The following is a 20,000-nucleotide window of genomic DNA, read 5'->3' as shown; positions in this document are numbered from 1 at the left end:
TGCGTCCGAGGACCCCGGTCCCCGCCCACGCTGGGAGGCGGGGGCGGGAGACCGCGGGTTCGGGGCCGGAGGCCGCACCCCTGCCTTCCGCACACCCCGGCAGGCGGGGCGGAAGAGAGGCGAGGAGCCCGCGGACAGAACGAGAAGAGCGGTCCCGTCCCCCAGGAACGTCCGTCCCTCGTCTGGCACGGCTTAGGCCCAGCCCAGCGGAGCGTGGCACCACCACATCAATCGGTTGACCCACCCAGCCTAAAGCCACGGCGGGGGAGGCCCGCAGGGGAGGCACGGCGAAGACCCATCACACGGAGGCCCGCTTCCGCCTCGCCGGCGCCCCTTCGTCTCGGGCAAAGAGCAGCCAGCCACCCCAGAACGAGAACGCCTGACACGGGGCACAGAGCCTGTGGGGTGGGGTCGTGCCGGCCACTCACCACCGGGTGCCTGCAGCGGGGGCAGCGCACAGGGTCGAGCACCCGACGCCACCTGGCCCCGCCGCCCTCGGGCTCAGCCAGAGGCCGGAGGCGGCACCGCGGGTCGGGGCAGCCGGACGCGCACGCAAGAGCCGGCGCGCAGGCCCAAGCGGGCAGCTCAAGCGGCAAGGACCGAGCCGGGCGTCAGACAGCCGCCCCCAGCCCGGAGTCCTGCCCGCGTCCGGAGCCCCAGCGTCTATCGGCGACAGACGCAGAAGAACACCGTGTCAGCACCTATCTGGTGGCAAAAAGGCCCCATTTCCGGCGGAAGAAATCATCGCGCCCGACAGCGGGGCCCACCCACGAGGTTCACGGGGGCCCCCGGAACCTCGGTCCGGCCACCTGCCCCCAACACTTCCCCATCCACACTTGCCCCGGAGCGCCCGGGGCCACCTGGTCGACCCGGGGATGGAGGGGTGGCAGAGTGGGCCGGGGACACGGGGGAGAGGGAGCGGGCTGGGGACGCCCTCCCCGGTCCCCCCACGCGGGCAGGCACCGGTCCATCCGAGTCTCCGGGCCAGGACTTGGTTCCAAGAAAGAAACACAGCACCCCTCCGAGCCGCCTCCGATGAGCGGGCCCCATGAGGGACCACGCCCGGGCCCGGGAGCCCCTCCCCGGGCCACCCAGTATGGCTCGCGCCAGTCCCCACCTCCCGGCCCGGACTCGGGGTGGAGAGCGGAGGGGGGAGACAAAGTCGCGTCCGACGACCGGGACCCACGCGGGCACGCTGACAGGCCGGGTGCACCCTCGCCGGCCACCTGCGCGAGCAGGGGCCGGTCCGTCCACGTCTCCGGACCCATCGGGACTTGAACCCATTTCTCCAGGGAGACGCCCGGAGCCCACGGGGCAACGCACCCAGGCCCGGGCCAGCCTCTCCGGGTCACCGCTGGCGGCCCAGGCCGGTCCTCACCTCTGGAGTCCGGCTCGGAAAACCATCGGCCCGAAAGCATCTGACGACCGGGACGCACGCGCGTCCACCACCGAGCCCGTGGCGGCCTCCACCGGCCTCAACGCTCGGCCCGAGCCGGTCCCCACCTCCGGAGCGGGACGCGGGGGGCACCGGGAAAGGGAGGTGGGGGGGGTCGGGGAACGAACGCTCCCAAGGGCGGCCCAGGAGAAGGCCGGGCCACCAAGTCCCAGGCGCTCCGGGCGCGGCAGACCCTCTCCTCTCCCACCGCGGCGGCACGACCCGACATGGGTTCCCGCGGCCGGAGGGGCACGGGCGCATGCTGGTCGACCCGGCCAGGCGGCCCCTCAGCCCCGGCTCGGGAGCGCGGCGGCAGTCACAGCCCCATAGATCTGCAGGCCCAATCTCAGGCGACAGCAGGAGGCGCCTACGCCTCGGCGCCACCGGGGCTGCCAGCACCAGCGTCGCCCGCCTCCCGGAACTCTGCTTCGGGCCCGGCGGCTGAGTCACAGCCCTCGACAAGGTCGCCGGAGCTCCGGAGGGAAGGGACAATATAAAAGCGGCCGCCAGGTGGCGCCCGACAACCGGCTCGAACGTCCCCGGGCCGGATCCCGGTCGCCGGCCGGCCACCGAGGACGCCGGAGCGCCGGGCCGCCCAAACGCCCGAGCTCCTCCCGGAGCGGGGCGGGCGTCCCGCGCGGCCCCGAGGGGTCCGCCTCGGAGCTAGCTCCCGGCCCGACACGACACGACACGACACGACACGGCGCGTCCCGATCCCCGGCAGCACACGGGGGCGGGGGTAGCTGGCAAGATGCCGCCGGGAGGCTGCCTGGAAGGGGACGCGATTCCAGGCCATGGGGGGGGGGGGGGGCGCGGGGAATTCCACGGAGACGCCCACAGTGCCACAAGCGAGATCCCCAGCTCCCCGGAGGGTGAGAGGGAGGGAGGGAGGGAGGGAGGGAAGGCGGGGACCAGCGAAACGAAACCAGGCAAGCGCTCAGAGAACGACGCAGGAACTCATCCCTTCTGGCACGGGGAAGGGCTTTGGAAAGCTGATACGCAGAGCCCGGAAGCTAGAAACGAAAGTAAACATACACTCTGGCCCCACACAAATGGAAACAAACATCTATTTCCGCACAGACCGCGACAAAGTCCAAAGAGAACACATGGGTGCGTGGGTGGGGAACATGCCCTTGAGGTCAGAACGTGGATTTCAAAATGGACTGACCACAGTCACCGGCGGGCGGGGGCAGGGGGGCGGGGAGCAGCGAGTCAACAGCCATCCACTAAAGAAACCGCGTTCCAGGACATCTACACAATGCAACGTGGTGAGTGTGCGTGCGTGCGTGCGTGTGTGTGTGTGTGTGTGTGTGTGTGTGCGCGCGCGCGCGCGCGCGTGCGTGTGAGAGAGAGATTTACAGTAAAGGTTCACAGTGACCTGTCGTCCCACCAAAATCAAACCAAGCCAAACTACCAAAAAGTCAAAGTCAAGCTCTGGGACTGCTGTGGCCCTTCAAGGAGTACGTAAAGGCACACACACATGTACGTGTATGCACACGTGTACACGTACAGACACACACACGTGTACACGTACACACACACACGCATCTGAAAACCTCAAGCATGTCCCATAAGAGGTTCCTGTCCAAAACAGGGCAAGGCCTCATGCAACGCAGCCCCCCCAGAACAAGCAACCCGATGGGGAAAGTGGGCAGGAGGCCTGAACAGAGCAGACCAAGACCAGGCATTTTCATCCACAAGGAAACAAAGCCAGAAAAAACCAACAGAAAACAACGCCCACAAAGGAAACAAAGCAACAAGGACGACGACCCCCACCACTCCAACAGCAACCGCAACACAGTTTTCCACTGTCAACAAAGCAACCAACAGTACCTTTCTTGGGGGGTGGGGGCGGGGACAAAACCAAAAGCCAAAGGAAACCTTTCCCTGAAATACAAGAAACAACTGGGGCTGCCTAGCTGGCGCACTGCTTAAGAATCCGCCCGCCACTGCAGGGGACACGGGTTCGATCCCTGCTCCAGGAAGGTCCCACATGCCGCGGAGCAACGAAGCCCGTGAGGCACAACGACTGAGCCCATGTGCCGCAACTCCTGAAGCCCCCGTGCCTGGAGCCCGTGCTCCGCACCAAGAGAAGCCACTGGCAATGAGGAGCCTGCGCACCACAACGAAGGGGAGCCCCCACTCACCGCAACGGAAAGAAAGCCCGCGCACAGCAAAAAAAGACCCAACGCAGCCCATCAAATACAGAACCATTTTTTTTTTAAATGGAGGGTATGATAGAAAGCGCTGGCATTTCTCTGCACAAGCATACACGGCCAGGCCCAGGATCTGGAATCGCGACAGCAAGTTCCAAACGGCAGAGGAAAGTGGCTCCTGACGGGACACCTATTTTTCACGCTGAGAGAGACCACCACCATGTCATGCTGGAGGACTCAGAGATATCACCTGGCGCCTGACAGAATGGCTCCCCGACAACAGATGACACTACGGAAAACAGCACAGAAGTCCCTGAAAGCACTGCACCAACAACTACCACGTGACCCAGCAACTCCACTACGTGCCCACCGAGGGGGTGAGGGTGACACATACATACACGTGTATGTGTATCCACACCTATCCCTATGTAGCCATAGTTAGGGACATACCGATAGCGCTCTCTGTGTGCATACGTCTCTACCTAGTCACACACAGGCGCGCGCGCGTTTATGACTCAACCCTACCAGGGAATGAGGTCTTGCCATCCGCGGAAACATGGAGAGACCCAGAGGGTATTGCGCTACACAAGATACCTCAGGTCGCGAGACTATCATGTCTGTGAAGAACGTACACAGCAATACACACACATGAACACAAAGAAGGAACCGCAAACAGGTTCCTCGACACCTAAAAGGAACAAATGGGGGGTGGCCAGAGGAGGGAGGGAGGGGGGAAGAGGGAGACGAGTGCAATAGGTGAGGGAGAGGAAGCGGTGCCCACTTCTAGTTATGAAATAAACAACTCACTCGCAGGATGTCATGTACAGCAGGCGGAATAGAGTCCATCCTACTGTCATGACATCGAATGGTGACAGACAGTAACGAGACTTATCACGGAGATCCCTGGGCCATGTGTAAACATAGCCACTCGCTAGGGTATACACCTGAAAACCAATATACTCTTGTCAGTCTGTTAGACTTCCATTTTAAAAGGGCGGGGGGAGGAGGGAGGGAGGGGGGAGGGGGGCAGAGAAAGGAGCAAGAGGAAGAGGAGGGTGGTGGGGGAGGAGGAGGAGGGGGGGGAGGAGGAGGAGGAGGAGGAGGAGGAGGAGGAGGAGGAGGAGGAGGAGGAGGAAAAAGATGGCTTGCCTTGAAGAAATCAACAAAAGGAAAGAGCGAGAGAGACAGAGACAGAGGCAGAGAGAGACGCGAAATCAAGAGTGGACACTCAGGTGACTGCAAGAGTTAAGGGAGATTAAGACAAGAAACAAACTCCCAACAGTAGTTTGGTAAGTCCAAAATCAAGATTTGGATATCATGCTGGCATCAAGCACCAACCCTTCTAAATGGACACAAAGACACACAGGCCTCCCTCACTTGGGGCGGGGGGGTCGTCAGGACCAGGAAATGACCATGCAAGCGGAAGCTGGAAAAGGCAACCTTGTTCATCCACGGCGGAAACATACCATGGTCCCACAGCATTCAAAACATTGTATCAAAACATGTACAAACGGCTCTTCCTCACTCCCAATGAAAACTGCAGAGAACGTCCAAAACAGCCAACGTGTGATTTGCTTAGCAGATTGTCATGGAGAGCCTCGACCAGAAAGCATCGCTTTCGGTTTGTAACATCATAGGAACAGCAGTCTCAACAGCGCTTGCCTTCTTGGCGCAGTATCATTTCTACGCCTGGATACACAGTCCTACTTTGGGGTGGGGGGGTGGGGGTGAGGGAGCCCTGCCAGCAGTTCCTATTTTTCAAAGCAGACCTCTTCCCCCTCCCCCCAACCACCACCACCATTTTTCTTATTTTTTTTCTCTTTCCTCTGGTCTCAGGTTCTGCCCAATCCAGTCCACTGGCCTCCATCCCAGGCCACTGTGGGCTGTGTGTACAGATTTGCAAGATGAAGACAGTTCTCCCCAGAGAACCGGGCAGCCGCCCGGCTGAGATCTAAAAACCGATCTGCTCATGCAGTTCCACTTTTTCTTTTTCTCTTTTAAATGGGCTTCTTTCTGTCAAGGAGAAGATTTCCAAATCAAAAGGAGACCGAAAGATTTCTAGGTTCCACAGCTTCAGGATTCCATGGATCGGGGGTGTCAAAAAGTCTGCGCAGGGCCTTCAGTAAAGGCCGTCTTTCTCAGCGCACACAAGTCAACCCGAGACCAAGGCAACCTGAGGGCAAAACCCCTCGCTTGATTTCATTTCTCCCATTAGGCCCCGAACATCAGAGCGCGTGTGACAGAGAGAGAGAGACAGAGAGAGACAGAGACAGAGACAGAGACAGAGACAGAGACAGAGACAGAGAGACAGAGAGAGAGAGAGAGAGAGAGAGAGAGAGAGAGAGAGAGAGAAACCCCACAAAAGAGAAACAAACGAAAACCCCAGCAAAGGTTCCATACATTGTTCGCCAGGATTGGAAGTGATGACGTCGTTGCGGGGGAGGGGGAGAATTATGCGGAGGGCACTTGCAAACCTCGCGGTTGCAGCCAGCAGGTGCTGACAGATACGTTTTTGAAACCGGCTGGCGGCGCCCTTGAGCTTCCTACGGTTCTGACCATACCCGTTCTCAGGGAGGTGGCTGTGGAGCCCAGGATAGGCCACGCCAAAATGCACCTCCGTGGCACAGTGATCATTTGGCGTGACGGTGACCTCAAGCAGGCGGCCAACACAAGAGGGACCCTCGGGCTCTTCTTTGTGTCTCCCTGAAAGCGAGACATCCATCTCTCTCTCGGGTGAAAGGCGCACTCCCTGCATCTGCACCTGGAGTTAGGAGGACGCTCCGATCCCCAAAGTAGGGAATTCATTGGGGCCGAGAAGCCTAGGGAGACAGACACTGTGACTTCTTTCAGGGACCCCCCCCAAGCCCAAACTCTGTTTAGATTCTTCCTTCCCTCAGGGCGCACCCGAAAGCTAAGTCTCTCGGTCTGATCCCTGTCTCACACATGTACTGTCCCTTGGTCTACACAGTCGAAAAGCTGCCCGCCTCAGCCACTTCTCACGGCTAGAAGGTAAAACAACAACAACAACAACAAACGAACACGTGTTCCCGCTCCCGCTTCCTCTATCCGCCTTGAGTCCATGTTAGGATGAGTCCAGCCACGAGGACTCAAGAGGGGCAGAGGGGGAGATTTCCCCCTCCCCCAAACAGGAAGGGGTCTGGAACTCTCTTCCCAGTGGCCACCCAGCTCAACTCTGGGTGCCTGAACCCTAGTTTGCCTCCTTTCGAGTTTTAAATGCTCTTCCCTGGGTTAGAATCACAAGGAGAGATGCTCACGCATGTATGTCTTCCAAGTTTTACGTGACATGGGGCAGCCCTCCTAAGAAAGCAAAGAAAGACTCAGAGAAGTGGCAACACCTACAATCTCTTCGGTTCTGCTGAGGAGAGGGAGGAAATCTGGGAAAGTAACTATACTATGGCCCGGGCTGGCGGGCGCCGGGGTGGGGGGGGTGTTAAGGGAGCTAAAGGAGGATGAGATTTCTTAGAAACTCATTCTTAGGCACAGAAACATTGGATGGATGCGGGACCCCACCTCTTCTTTTCCCTTGTGTTGGGAAGATCATTTGGCTCCTGCCAGCTGGGGTTTCATGCCCCCACGAATCATCAGGCGAGTGCTCCGGAGAAAAGAGCGAGAGCACAGGTCAGGAGAACATGGAGAAGATGGCTGCCGGATGCCCGGGGCCACACGGATGTCTTCGGGGGCACAGGCACGTCCACGATCTGTGGACCATGTCTACGGCAGATTGGGTGTGTAGGTCATTTTGAACAGGCTCCCATCCACCTGCCCTCATTGGGGTCCTGTCTCCAGCTCCCCTGAGCGGTGCCGTCACGGCCAGGTGAAGACAGGGCTCCTCCAGGGGCGGGCCCGTGCCAGAGAAAGGGAGACGGCAGTGAAGTCATCGAGCTTCGGGTACTTCTACCAGAGTGACTCTCCTTCATCAAGTCCCCGGCAGGTGGAGGGACACGTCTTTCTGACACGGTGGGGCCAGGGGAGGCTTAGAAAAAGGCTTCTGACAACCGCACCATCAAGTATGAGCTCTCCGTTTCCTTGACGGAAGAGTCCCCCACTCTCCCAAGTGGTAGAGCTAGGAACGGGCCCCTCGGGTCCCATCTTACACGTGAGAATGACATGCTGACTTTACCCCTCTTCAAGGCGGAGTTTGTAAAAGGTCAGCCCTGGAGGAAGGACCCAGCTTGTCAGTCCTCTCATGCTATCATCCAAGCCGAGGAGAGCCGTGCCAGGCCTCCACGGAAGGAATACGGCGGTCGGCTGCCTTTGGAGAAGATGGCTCTGTGAGCAGCAGCGTGGAAACCAACCGAGAAGCAGGGGCCACTCTAGAGGCCAGCAGGGTCCTTAGGGGCCCAGCCAGGCCAGGCCAGGCCAGGATGGAGAGAGGGGATGGAGCCGGACCTTTGAGGCCCTAGCCTCCACAGCACCTGGGATTCTGCTGGGATTCTTGAGAAACTCGCTCCACATTCTAGAAGGGCCTGCGTGTCACAAAGATACGAAGCCATACTTTCCTTAAAGAGCACCTGCCCTCAGGAAGTGGCACTCAGCACGCTCGCTGGTGATGGGCCAGACACACCCATAGACACTCAGGTTCCAGGGAAAAGCTTTGCTCAGCTCTTTCTCCCCTTGCGTCCTCAAAACACAAAGCCATCGCTTCCGGATACCAGGGAAGCTCTCAGGTAGGTTTGTGCTGGGGCGGGCGCCAACTAGAACTGTGAAGAGGGGAGATCGGAGCCGCAGAAGCTCTGGGGCCCCGAGGAAAGACGCCGCCGCCGATCCACCTCTCGCACCTTCCTCTCAGCGGGAGGGCCAGGGACTCTCCCCCCGCACAGGATCCTGGCCACACACGAGGGAGGGCCCACACCCACTGTCCTGCTCCTCTTTGCCTGGGGTGGGTTCAGAGACACTGGACTCGGCTCATCCCTCTCCACAGCGGCGCGTCCCTCTCCACAGCCGTGCACGGCAGGCAGCAGAGCAGAAGAACAAGAGCTGGCATCGTCCACCGTTCCCAGAGCTGCTCCATTCCCGTCCACGCGCATCCGGATGGGGCGCACAGACAGGGCGCCCGTCCTGAGGTCACCGTGTCGCTCCAGGTGCGGACTCCCGAGATGGTGACATCTCGGTCGAGGAGACCGTCCCCTGTGAGACCACAGGCTTGGCAGTATTGCCGAGAGCATGCTTCGTGGGCCATCTGCAATTCCATGTCACCGGAAACATACCGTGTCAAACTTGTGCTCGGCCTCCAAGTCAAAGGGCTGCCTGAGGACTTTGACCGACAATTCCAGTTGCTCCTGGCCTAAGAGACACAACTTCTCCCAAGAAAACAAACCGTAACACAATGTAAAGTCTGACCTACCTCCAGACGCGTGTTTGACGTGGCACGGCCATGTCCGGAGGCTCATGTGACTTCCATGCGGGGGCAGCCTGGGAACCGCCTTTCTGAGTCTCCCCCTCCCCGTGCGACCCCAGGGTAGGGCTGGTGCGAAGAGAACGCTGGATGGGATGTAGGCATTGGAAGTGAAGCCACAGCCAAGGCTCTCTGCAGGCTGTCGCCATCCCACACGGTGACAGGTGGGCACAGAGGTGCAGGGTGGAAGGCTGTCCATCCACACATACACACACACACACACACACACCCACCCACCCCCGCCGCCCTGCGTCTGGCTAGTGTTCCCAGCTGGTGCCCCCTGGACGACAGTGGCCCAGGCCACTCCTGGCTGCCTGGCCGCAGATCCACCGAGGGACAGCTGTGCCTTCCCCCGAGTCTCTCCATGTCTCCCCTGTGGCCCCGCACATCGGTGGCTACCTTTCCCTGTGGGCGCTGACAGCTCCATCGGCACTGCCACCTCCGCCACTGCCACCGGGCACTCAGAGGACTGAGAGCCACAGCCTTCCCTCCCCTCCCCTCCTCCGCAGCCCAGCCCAGCCCTGCCCTGCCCAGCTGCTCCCAGGCCTCTGGAAGGTCCAGTTCCTAGAACGAGGTCTTCATTCCTGTGACTCCCACGGTGTCTCTGCTTCCATGACACAGACCGGCTATGTTGTCCCGACAGTAGGACACACACAGAAACCCTGTGTGAAAATCATGAGGCTGACAGCATCATTCGTCATCTGAGACAGAAAATCAATACAGATATCGTATTAAATACACATAATTATACGTAGGGGTGTGTGTGTGTGTGTGTGTGTGTGTGTGTGTGTGTGTGTGTGTGTCTGTCTGTCTGTCTGTCTGTCTGTCTGTCTGTCTGTATCTCACTGCAGTATTCACACAAGCATTGCCAGCCAAGCAGAACCTCAGGTCTCTGTGATAATTGTCCCTGGGGATGTTCTGCCGACTGTCACGCAGAGACCGTCGTTGTACGGAGACACAGGTAAAGACGTGTGTTTGTCAAGACAGGAGAACACAGAAAACACATCCTGTTTCACAGGGATGAACTAGTGTCATGATGCCAACCTGGGGACACGGGCGCCCGTTCATGCTCCTGGCCAGGCCCTGCAAGCATTAGGGGACCATCGCTTCTGTCCTTGTATGGGCCGCTCACTGCACCGAGTTCTTAGTCACCTCACGTAGCCCTCACCGCAAATCCACACCTTGAACGTGGTCCTCCTTCCTCATCGCCACCGCCACCACGTTCCTCCTGGTCTCTTTAAACGCGCACGCGTCCCTGGTGGGTGGGGTAAGGAGCCAGCTCCCCCCACCCCACCCCACTCCGGTGCCTGCCTGCCTGCCTGCCTGCCTGCCTGCCTGCCTGCCTGCCTGCGTGCGTGCGTAGAGTAGAAGCAGGGAATGTTCTGTCGTTCCCCCTTCCCAACCCGCGAACGAAGGAAACCTTCGTGTATCTTTCTATACTTTATGTGCTGTCGCCTACATGTGTTCCCCCATTTTTCTTTATCCACAAGAGCTCCCTGCAGTCCCCACTCTCTGTATGAACGGCATTCACACACGTCCAAAGTGAATTTATTTCAGCTTCTATCGGGTGGCATATCCAGATAGATCCTTTAGGTCAGGAAGCACAGAAACACAGCCAAGTCGAGTGAGTGCTGAACCAGAGTCATTTAGGAATCCTATGAGGTGACCAGTGTGGAAGGAGCATGTGTTCCAAGGCACTTCTTTTGATGTCTTAGGTTTACCTAGCCAGCAATGCAGATCCCATGAAAGTGGGCAGAGATCTTTTCTCCATAGGCTCTCCTGTTACGGAACGCAAGTGTGTTCCCGTGCCCACGGACGACACACAGTGAGGCCAAACAAGGGGACACGTCAGAGTTTGGGGCAGGGGAAGGTTTCTAGCATGGCCGAGCAAGGGGAGGGTGGGAATCTTTCTTTTCCAGAAAAGTTAGAACTTCTCTCAAGTTGCATGGGCCCAGAAAATGCTTTCTCCTCTTCGATCATCAGTCAAGGAAAGGTAGCACCTGGTTTTTCACGAGGAGATTTTCTTCCTAATTCCAGTTATCTTATAAAATAAAGAAGAAAAATTATGTTAATGTTTCACATAAGCGTCCAGGACTATTTCACTTCCATGATTTGAAGAAATGTTATTTTCTCTCCAACTGACACTGTCCTTGAAGGACCAAGCTAAACTTCTAAGGAGCCAAATTCCAAATAATTTTGAGACTAGGAAATACAAAGTGTAGTGTCATAGATTGATTGATGGATCCATTGATTTCATCAGACAGCAGTCATCACTTCTAAGATTATTCGAACACCACTAACGTTTGGGTAACAAAGTTGAGATGTCTGCGCTCGAGCACGTGCGCGCGCGTGTGTGTGTGTGTGTGTGTGTGTGTGTGTGTGTGTGTGTGACTCATAAGGGGATGTTTTCCATAGCTGTGCACTATGGCACTGCAGGATCTCTGGTTGCTGAGTACCCAGAGGTGGAAGCCCCGATACAGAGCTTGGACTGTGAAGTTATGCATGGGTTCTCAATGGTGTGTGTGGGGTCGGCCCCCCTAATCCCCCATGTTGGTTGTTCAACGGTCAACTCTAATATATAGATCAGAGAGGATATCATCCATGTGCTTCATATGAATAACTTTCCCAAATAATCTTTATCTTTTTCAAAGGAAGACATCCTGTAATCCATTTCATAAGATGCTATTGGGAACCTACTCCCCCAGCATGTGAATTATCCCTACAGAGCACAAGATCCCTGAGAAGGAGGAGCCCTGGACGCTGAGACACCAGGAAAGTAGGCTTTTAGATGATATTTTCTGCTTCTCATGAGATGACGGTGTCTACTGATCCTATTCAAGTGTGTAAAATGAGAGCCCCCTGGCAAGGATCAGCAGAAGGTCTTTGCTGCTGGGCCCTGGGCTCTTCCTTTCAGTGGGGAGGCCAAGAGCCTCAAGAAGGAAGGAAGGAAGGAAGGAAGGAAGGAAGGAAGGAAGGAAGGAAGGAAGGTAGGTGGGAGGGAGGGAGGGAGGGAGGGAGGGAGGGAGGGAGGGAGGGGAGGGTTTGCCCGGTGCCATCAGGCCCGTGTGTCACCCTAAAGAGAAGGGCAGCCATCGCCACTGCTGGAATCATGTCCCCATTTCCTGGGCAGGACATTCAAGAAGGCCTCCTCCTGTGTGTTTCGTGCATCACCTCGACGGTGCCCCCAGGAATAGTCACCGGAGGGAACTGTGCAGCTGAGCCAACCTGCCTGGGAACACGGCCTCCTTCCTTTAAGAAGTGGAAAACTCGCCCAGTGCTCTCTCTGTTGTTGTTTTTCCGGTCCTTATCCTTGTCCTTGTCGTCGTCATCGTTACTGTTGTTAACAAGTGAATGAGAGTGAGTCAGAAAGAGAAAAACAAATATTGTATATTCACACATATATGTGTGGACTGCAGAAAAATGGTACACATCAACTGGTGTGCAAGGCAGAAAGAGAGACACAGATGTAGAGCACAAACATATGGACACCAAGTGGGGAAAGCGGGGAGGGTTGGGGGGGAATGAATTGGAAGATTGGGGTACCAAATTGTACACTCTAAATATATACAGTTTATTGTAAAACATGAAAAGAAAAAAAGTTAAGAAAAAGTGAATGATGCCTCCGTCTAGAGGAATACTTGGCAGTTATTATGTTCAGGACCATTTCTTTTTCTGCCATTGATGGAAAACTCCTTGGATCCCGTTAGCATTTATGGATTCAAGGAGTGCAGTTCTTCATAGGTTCTGTCACGTCGTTAGGAGGGGAATCCTCATCAAGTTGCTTCAACCAGGACTATGTGTCCTTCAGATGCGGAGATGGAAATGAATGGTGCTCTGCGGGGCGGTGGGGGGGCGGGGGCGCGATGATAGGCACCCAGGACTCCTTCCCCCAGGCCTCCTTTTGTTCCCTCACTGCTTCCTGGAGAAGGGACACCCCCCCCCCCCACGCACACACCGTCTAGGTGTGCTATTTGCTGTCCATAATTTCCCGTGCCCTTTGGGCATGGCTGATAGAGACGGACATGAAGCAGCAGGACGGCAAGCTGGCACCTGGGCCTAGGGAAGTTTCACAAGTGAAATATCAGAACTGGAGCTGGGACAGACATGCCTCCCCTTCCCGGGGCCGGGGGGGGGGGGGGGGTGCGGAAGCTGGGCTGGGGGAGCTGGAGACGAGGGGCACAGAGAGAGGCAGGGAAGGGAGGCCCCACGTGGGCCTGGGAGAGACGGGGATGGGGAGGGCGGGGCGGTGGGGGGCAGGGGGCCACTGCTGACCGGCCTGGGTTCGGGTTCCCTGTCCCCCGTCCTGCTGAGAACGTGCCTTTGCTTCCTGCCCTCAGGTGTGCGAGAGGAGCACGTTTCTTTTCAATAAAGACCAATACATCATGTCACACTATGTTTGGTTTTGCTTGTTCATGTTCCAGACGAGGCCAACGAACTCTCCCAGGGGAGGTGTGGGTACAAAGGATCTGACAGGATGGGAGGGTGCGGGTCTGCGCATGGGCCAAGAAATCCAGAAAATCTGTCGTAGCTGAGACTCAGGCCTTTTTCAGAAATAGGCCAAGAGAGTTCAGCTTTGACCATTCCCTGCCAAGCAGTCATCACAGGTGCTTCCTGGAAGGGATTGAGTTGCAGAAACCAGCGTGGCCCGCAGCCCTCAGGCCTCAGCCCGGCAGGCAGGCAGGCAGGCAGCGGCTATTGTCTGTTGGTCCCGCCCCCGCCCCCGCCCCCGCCCCCGCCCGCTTCTCCACCGCTCGCTCCTTCCCAAGTCGCCAGGGCTGATAGTTGCCGGGAGAGGGGGAGGGGAAGTCCGGACGCTTCATTCCGCAGGGCCTTGTTCAATCGCTTCATTCAAATGCAGAATGCTCTCCGGTCAGATCGGGAGCCTTTGACTTTGCCTCGAGCTCCCCTTTATCGAACGGCTTTTTTTTTTCCTTCCCCAATTTCCCCACCCTTAGGCTGCCCCCTCCAAACTGCAGGGAGGGAGGGAGGGAGGGAGGGAGGGAGGGAGGGAGGGAGGGAGGGATGGGTGAAGGTTGTGTGAGAACTTCTCCTTGTCTCAGGCAAATAGGAGTCCCCTCTTTTTCCTAACCCAGGAAACCCCACTAAACCATTTGAGAATCACGGACATGCGTGGAAGCAAACGTCTTAACTTGAGATCGTGCTCTGCTGTGGGAGGACAGAAAGGAGGGCCAGAATGTCCGGTCTTGTGCTGTCCAGTTCTTAAGCGACTTGAATTCAAGGAGACACATTTTGGGGCGGCCTACTCTGAACATATTGAAAGCTGACCTGGTGACTGTGTGTGTGTGTGTGTGTGTGTGTGTGTGTGTGTGTGTGTGTGTGTGTGTGTGTGAGGGAGAGGGAGATGGAGGGAGGGAGGGAGGCGGGGAGGGAGGGAAAGGGAGAAAATAGGTTAGTAGAGGCCTCCATTTCATGGAAACTGTTTCTGAGTTCTGAGAACAGGTCGGTTCTGTGAAACAGTTATCATATCTCCTCTCAGGAGGCAGTGATGTTGATGGGCTCCCAAAAACTAGGCCTGTGGTGCAAGCAATCAGGTTATTTCCTAAGAGGCACTTGTATGGAAACCAAAGGAAGACAAAGGTCCATCACTGGAGCCGATTATAAACCAGTGGGGGGGGGGGGGGGGGAGCGTGTGGGGGGCGGTGTCAGTGAAGAAGATTTGTAGATGTTAGGGTGGAAGCAACTTTAGCAGTTTGAAATGGCTGTGATGATGTCGGGTGTTTGGTTCGACTTTCAGAGTGGCTCTCACAGAAACAGGCACCAGGATGGTTTCCACAGGAGCTGTGGTGGCCATGTCTCTAAAGTTTTCACCAAGTCCTGCAGCTTCGGTCTGTAGGGCTTCAGGCAAAGGGCCGTTTTCGTTGTCAGTGATGCCAAGTCAAAAGGGTGGGCGAAAGTGGGAAACATTCATGGAGAGAGTTGTAGCCAGATATTGGGGGCAACTTGAAAGACTTCAGGATCCAGTCCGGTTTTCAGGTGAAAAGCAACACCCTAAGGAAAATGAATAGCACCAGAATCTCATATCCACAAGTGTGTATTCCCGTTTTATGGAAACGTAACGTGGGCCTCTAAGGAACGCGTGCAAGTGACTCTCTTGCCAAAGAAATAAGGAGCCTCACGGAGAGTTTCTGAATTCTGGACGGAGCAGGTAGGGAGAAAAAGAGAAGTGATTCCATTTTGCTGACAAGGGTACAAGTCACCAAATGGATGTCCAACTTTTAAAATAAATTGGGTTTTGTTTGTTTTCATTTTCCCTTGTAGCTGGAAAAGAAAAGATTTCACAATCCGTCCTGTTCTCTCTCTCTCTCTCTCACTCAGGTTAGGAGATTCTTTTCTGTTTGAAATAATGGAAGCATTTATAATGTCGTGCAGTTTCAGGTGTACAGCACAGTGATTTAGATAGAAAGATAGGTAGATAGATAGATAGATAGATATAGATTCTGTTTCAGATTTTTTTTCTCTTACAGGTTATTACAAAGTATTGAGTATAGTTTCCTGTGCCAAGTCGTAAGAGCTTGTTGATTATCCACTTTACGTATAGGAATGTGTATATGTTCATCCCAAGCTCCTAAGGTATCCGCACCCTGCCCCCCCCCCCCCCGCCCCCAGCGGCTTCCCCAATCAGTCCTATTGTAGACAAGTAGTCATACACACACTATCATCCTAGTCCTCAGTTCATTCAGCCCCACGTAGGTCACTCGTTCTTCTCGGAGTCCAGTTTTCCCATCGGCCCTGTCAATCTTGCCTGATGATTGAGCGTGACTGGAAAAGTGATGGTCCCAAGAAGTTTGCAAGAGCTTTTGTGAAGGCTCATAGGACTTGCCCAGCGAAGTGGGTGCCTTGATCACTGCAGGCTGTGGAAGGTATACCCAAAGTGGCAAACACAATTTTTTTTTAACCGTCTCTATGCCATGGTGAGGACAGAAGGCTTGCAGCAAGGGAAGGCTTCAACCCACATGGAAACCATACTCACCGTCACAGGAACGTTTGGATGACCCTTACTACGTGCCAGTGGAGTGAAGTCCAGTGGCCGGGGCTCAGGGGTTCCTGAGAGAGGAGGTCTGACGCCTCTGGGGACAAAGAGAATTGTTTTCCCCCAGGGTGACAAGCATGACAGGTCAGCCATTGCAGGTAACCTGTAGAAATCTTCCCACCAGCATCTATTTACAATTGGAGCCATTCGAAATGCACCAAGGTGGGTGGCGGAATGCGGGGGGCGGCGGGGACCTGGGGGGGGGGGTGAGGTTCCCCAGGAAGCCTGAGACATGGAGACCCAGTGGCCGGCCGGGCTGCTGCCCCTCTCTGGGGTCTGCTGTCCCTCTCTGGGGTCTGCTGTAGCCCCGACCCTCTGTTGAATGGACAGAATGGAATTGATCCACGTGTGGCCCCCCCCCACCCCCCATCATCTTTCAAGAGGCTGTTGTTGCCGCCTCGGCATGAAACTCGGGTGGAATATCTCCTTGATACTGGGCTCAGTCCCTGTCGTGTGAGCCTCCATTTGGACGACCGAAAACCCTGTATGCCAGGGCAGAGAAGAAGGATCCCATCATTTCCAGAGCAGCTGGAACACACCCGTGTATAGACACAAGCCAAAGAAGGCTTCACGTTCCTTCCTCTTCGACAACGCTTCCCATGTCAGGAAACCTCTCCAGGAAGCCTACTCCGTTTCATGGCTCTGCTTTCGAAGGAGAGAGAACACATTCTTGAGCTAGGCCCTCTCCTCTTGGATCCTCTCTCAACATGCATTCTAAGTGCAAAAGACTTCATGTGTCATTCGGTTTGGGGGCAAATGTGTCCAAAATACCCCAACGAGTGTAAAACAGTTAGATAGGTCACTGGGGAACAGTGCCTCCTTAGCCACGTCACCCACATCCCAGGGAAAGACTTGCTAGGCAAAGAGAGAAGCCTCTTTCCTTGTGAGCCAACCCTGGCTCTTTGAATATCAAGAGGACTAAGTCCACGTGAGTCCCCCAAGACCTGATAAAGGTAACCTAGAAAAGAAGTGATGATTTTTAGAAGACATAAGCCTGCCTGCCTGCCTGCCTGCCTTCCTTCCTTCCTTCCTTCCTTCCTTCCTTCCTTCCGGAAAAAGGAAGGAAAGCTTTCTCTCTCATGACGGAGAGAGCAGAGCAATAGAAGAAACACCCAAGCCCGAGCCCAAAGTTGGCCTTTTTCACCGAGAGACAGAAAACTGAATTCTAGTTTTGCACTGGTTTCCTGTTGATACGAACACTCATGTGTGTCCTTGAATCCATCCTCATCTTAAGCAGTCCTGACCACGGTTCCCATTCCTTTCCGAAGATTCTTCTCCTCAGAAACCTTTTCCAATCGCCTGTGCCCAGTTTTAGCTTTTCCCTTGTGTCCTTTGTTTCCCATTTCGAAATGACTAGCTTTAGGACCGAAATGTCTTTTTTTCCCTCCCCCAAACCTTATCTGCATACCTTCTACCTTGCCTCCCCCCTCCCCACACTCCCCAAAGAGGTCCTCTTCCTACAATGAGGATGGCGACCTCGGGTAGCTTGGACCACACACGTTCCTTCTTTAGGATGCCTCATCCTTGGACATTTGTCACCGCCCCCCCCCGCCCCCCACCCCACCCCACCCCACCCCACCCCAATCCAATCCAATGAAAGTAAGGAAGCCAACCACAGTGACCCGTGTGAACATGGACTGCCTTGTAGAAGTCCAGGCTCCTGCCTAGTTTGTGGTTTCCCTAAAGCGCAAGATCTGTGTAGGCATGGAAGCACGCATATGCTCCAACTCTCCGGAGCAGGGAGACCCTTAGGCTTGTGGAGCTAGGGACGTTTCAGCATTTTCCCTTCTTTGGAGATGATGTAGACAGGCTGCTGAATGTCCATTCTTTCATGGCACTCAGTCCACCCCTAAACCTAGAGATGTTGGAAAGTCTTGAAGTCGGCCTATGGAAAAGAGTTCTTGTGGAAGACGTTCCCTTACACATTCTCCTCATCTCGTCCACACTTCTGTCCTCTGTGTGTTATGAGCGGTCCCACTTGGATGATTCGTGATTTCTTAAGACAGGAAAGCAGTCAGTCCTCATCTCTACACCTCCCGGCCGCCCCCTCCACCACCCTGTTCCCGTGAGAGATTTTCTTCCTGCTTTCAGACGGGAGAAGGAAAGGAGGGTCCGTGTTCCCCTCCTGTTGTCACCTCGCATGGCAAAATCTCCCTATGCCACGGAGGCCCATTTGGGGGCGGTGTCCTGCGGGCCCGAAGACCTTCCGAGTCAACCTCAAGGAGGATGAGGATGTTCTCTCTTGCCACCGAACCGGTGAACCCGATGGCCTTCTAAGCAATGATGTCTCATCAGCCCACCCCACCCGTTTCACACAGAACGGAACAGCCTCTCCTGGATGACTCGGAGCAGGGGAGTTCCTGGGTCTGTCAGAGAGGGCCCTCTGCTGGCGGTGGGTGAAAAAGCACTGCACAGGACAGGAGGTGTTCGTGGTGTCCTTGGGAAGGAAAGGCGGGGGGGCATTTTATTCTTGGAAAGCTTATGCTGGCCCAGGATGTACACTATGAAAGATGATGCGACCTCATTTGGGGCGGGCACCAGAGGAGGGAGACGCGGGGCGGGGGGGGGGGGGGGGGGGCGGGGAGGTGTAGAAACGCATAAAAGCGGTCCTACCTTAAATGAATAAAAAAATAACAAGCAATATAACATGTACAATAAAATAGAGCACACGCAAAGGAAACGAAGGCAAAGTACAGGAAACGAAGAGAAAAATGCAAAGCCTATATACAGTGCTTCCATGTTCCTCATTCAATCAGCTTGGTGCAGGAATCTCCAGGAGATGAACAGCAAGCATACACGGGTCAAGCGGCGGCCGCGGGTCCACCGGCAGCCCGGGGCTGCGCAGCCCGAGTCCGCGCGTGCTGTCGCTCGGCGGCCGGCGGGCCGGGTCTCTGGGCGCCCGCGGCCCGAGGGTCGCTCGGCGGCCGGCGGGCCGGGTCCCGGGCGCGCGCGGCCCGAGGGTCGCTCGGCGGCCGGCGGGCATGGTCTCGGGCGCGCGCGGCCCGAGGGTCGCTCGGCGGCCGGCGGGCATGGTCCCGGGCGCGCGCGGCCCGAGGGTCGCTCGGCGGCCGGCGGCCCGGGTCCCGGGCGCGCGCGGCCCGAGGGTCGCTCGGCGGCCGGCGGCCCGGGTCCCGGGCGCGCGCGGCCCGAGGGTCGCTCGGCGGCCGGCGGGCATGGTCTCGGGCGCGCGCGGCCCGAGGGTCGCTCGGCGGCCGGCGGGCATGGTCTCGGGCGCGCGCGGCCCGAGGGTCGCTCGGCGGCCGGCGGCCCGGGTCTCGGGCGCGCGCGGCCCGAGGGTCGCTCGGCGGCCGGCGGCCCGGGTCTTGGGCGCCCGCGGCCCGAGGGTCGCTCGGCGGCCCGCGGCCACGGAGCCTGCAGGCCGCTCGGCGGCCCGGGTCCCGGGCGCCCGCAGCCCGAGGGGCGCTCGGCGGCCGGCAGCCCGCGGCCTGCAGGCCGCTCGGCGGCCCGGCTCTCGGGGAGCCCGCGGCGCGAGGGTCGCTCGGCGGCCCGCGGCCACGGAGCCTGCAGGTCGCTCGGCGGCCCGCGTCCCGGGCGCCCGCAGCCCGAGGGGCGCTCGGCGGCCCGCGGCCACAGAGCCTGCAGGCCGCTCGGCGGCCCGGGTCCCGGGCGCCCGCGGCCCGAGGGGCGCTCGGCGGCCCGCGGCCGGCTGGTCGACCTGCCTGCAAGTCGACCGGCGGCCCGAGGGTCGCTCGGCTGCCCGCGGCCACGGAGCCTGCAGGTCGCTCGGCGGCCCGGGTCCCGGGCGCCCGCGGCCCGAGGGGCGCTCGGCGGCCCGCGGCCGGCTGGTCGACCTGCCTGCAAGTCGACCGGCGGCCCGAGGGTCGCTCGGCGGCCCGCGGCCACGGAGCCTGCAGGTCGCTCGGCGGCCCGGGTCCCGGGCGCCCGCATCCCGAGGGGCGCTCGGTGGCCGGCGGGTATGGT

Source organism: Hippopotamus amphibius, chromosome 15, assembly GCF_030028045.1.
Source record: "Hippopotamus amphibius kiboko isolate mHipAmp2 chromosome 15, mHipAmp2.hap2, whole genome shotgun sequence".
Lineage (NCBI taxonomy): Eukaryota > Metazoa > Chordata > Mammalia > Artiodactyla > Hippopotamidae > Hippopotamus > Hippopotamus amphibius.
The sequence above is the reverse complement of the archived record's forward strand: the minus strand, read 5'-3'. Positions refer to the sequence as shown.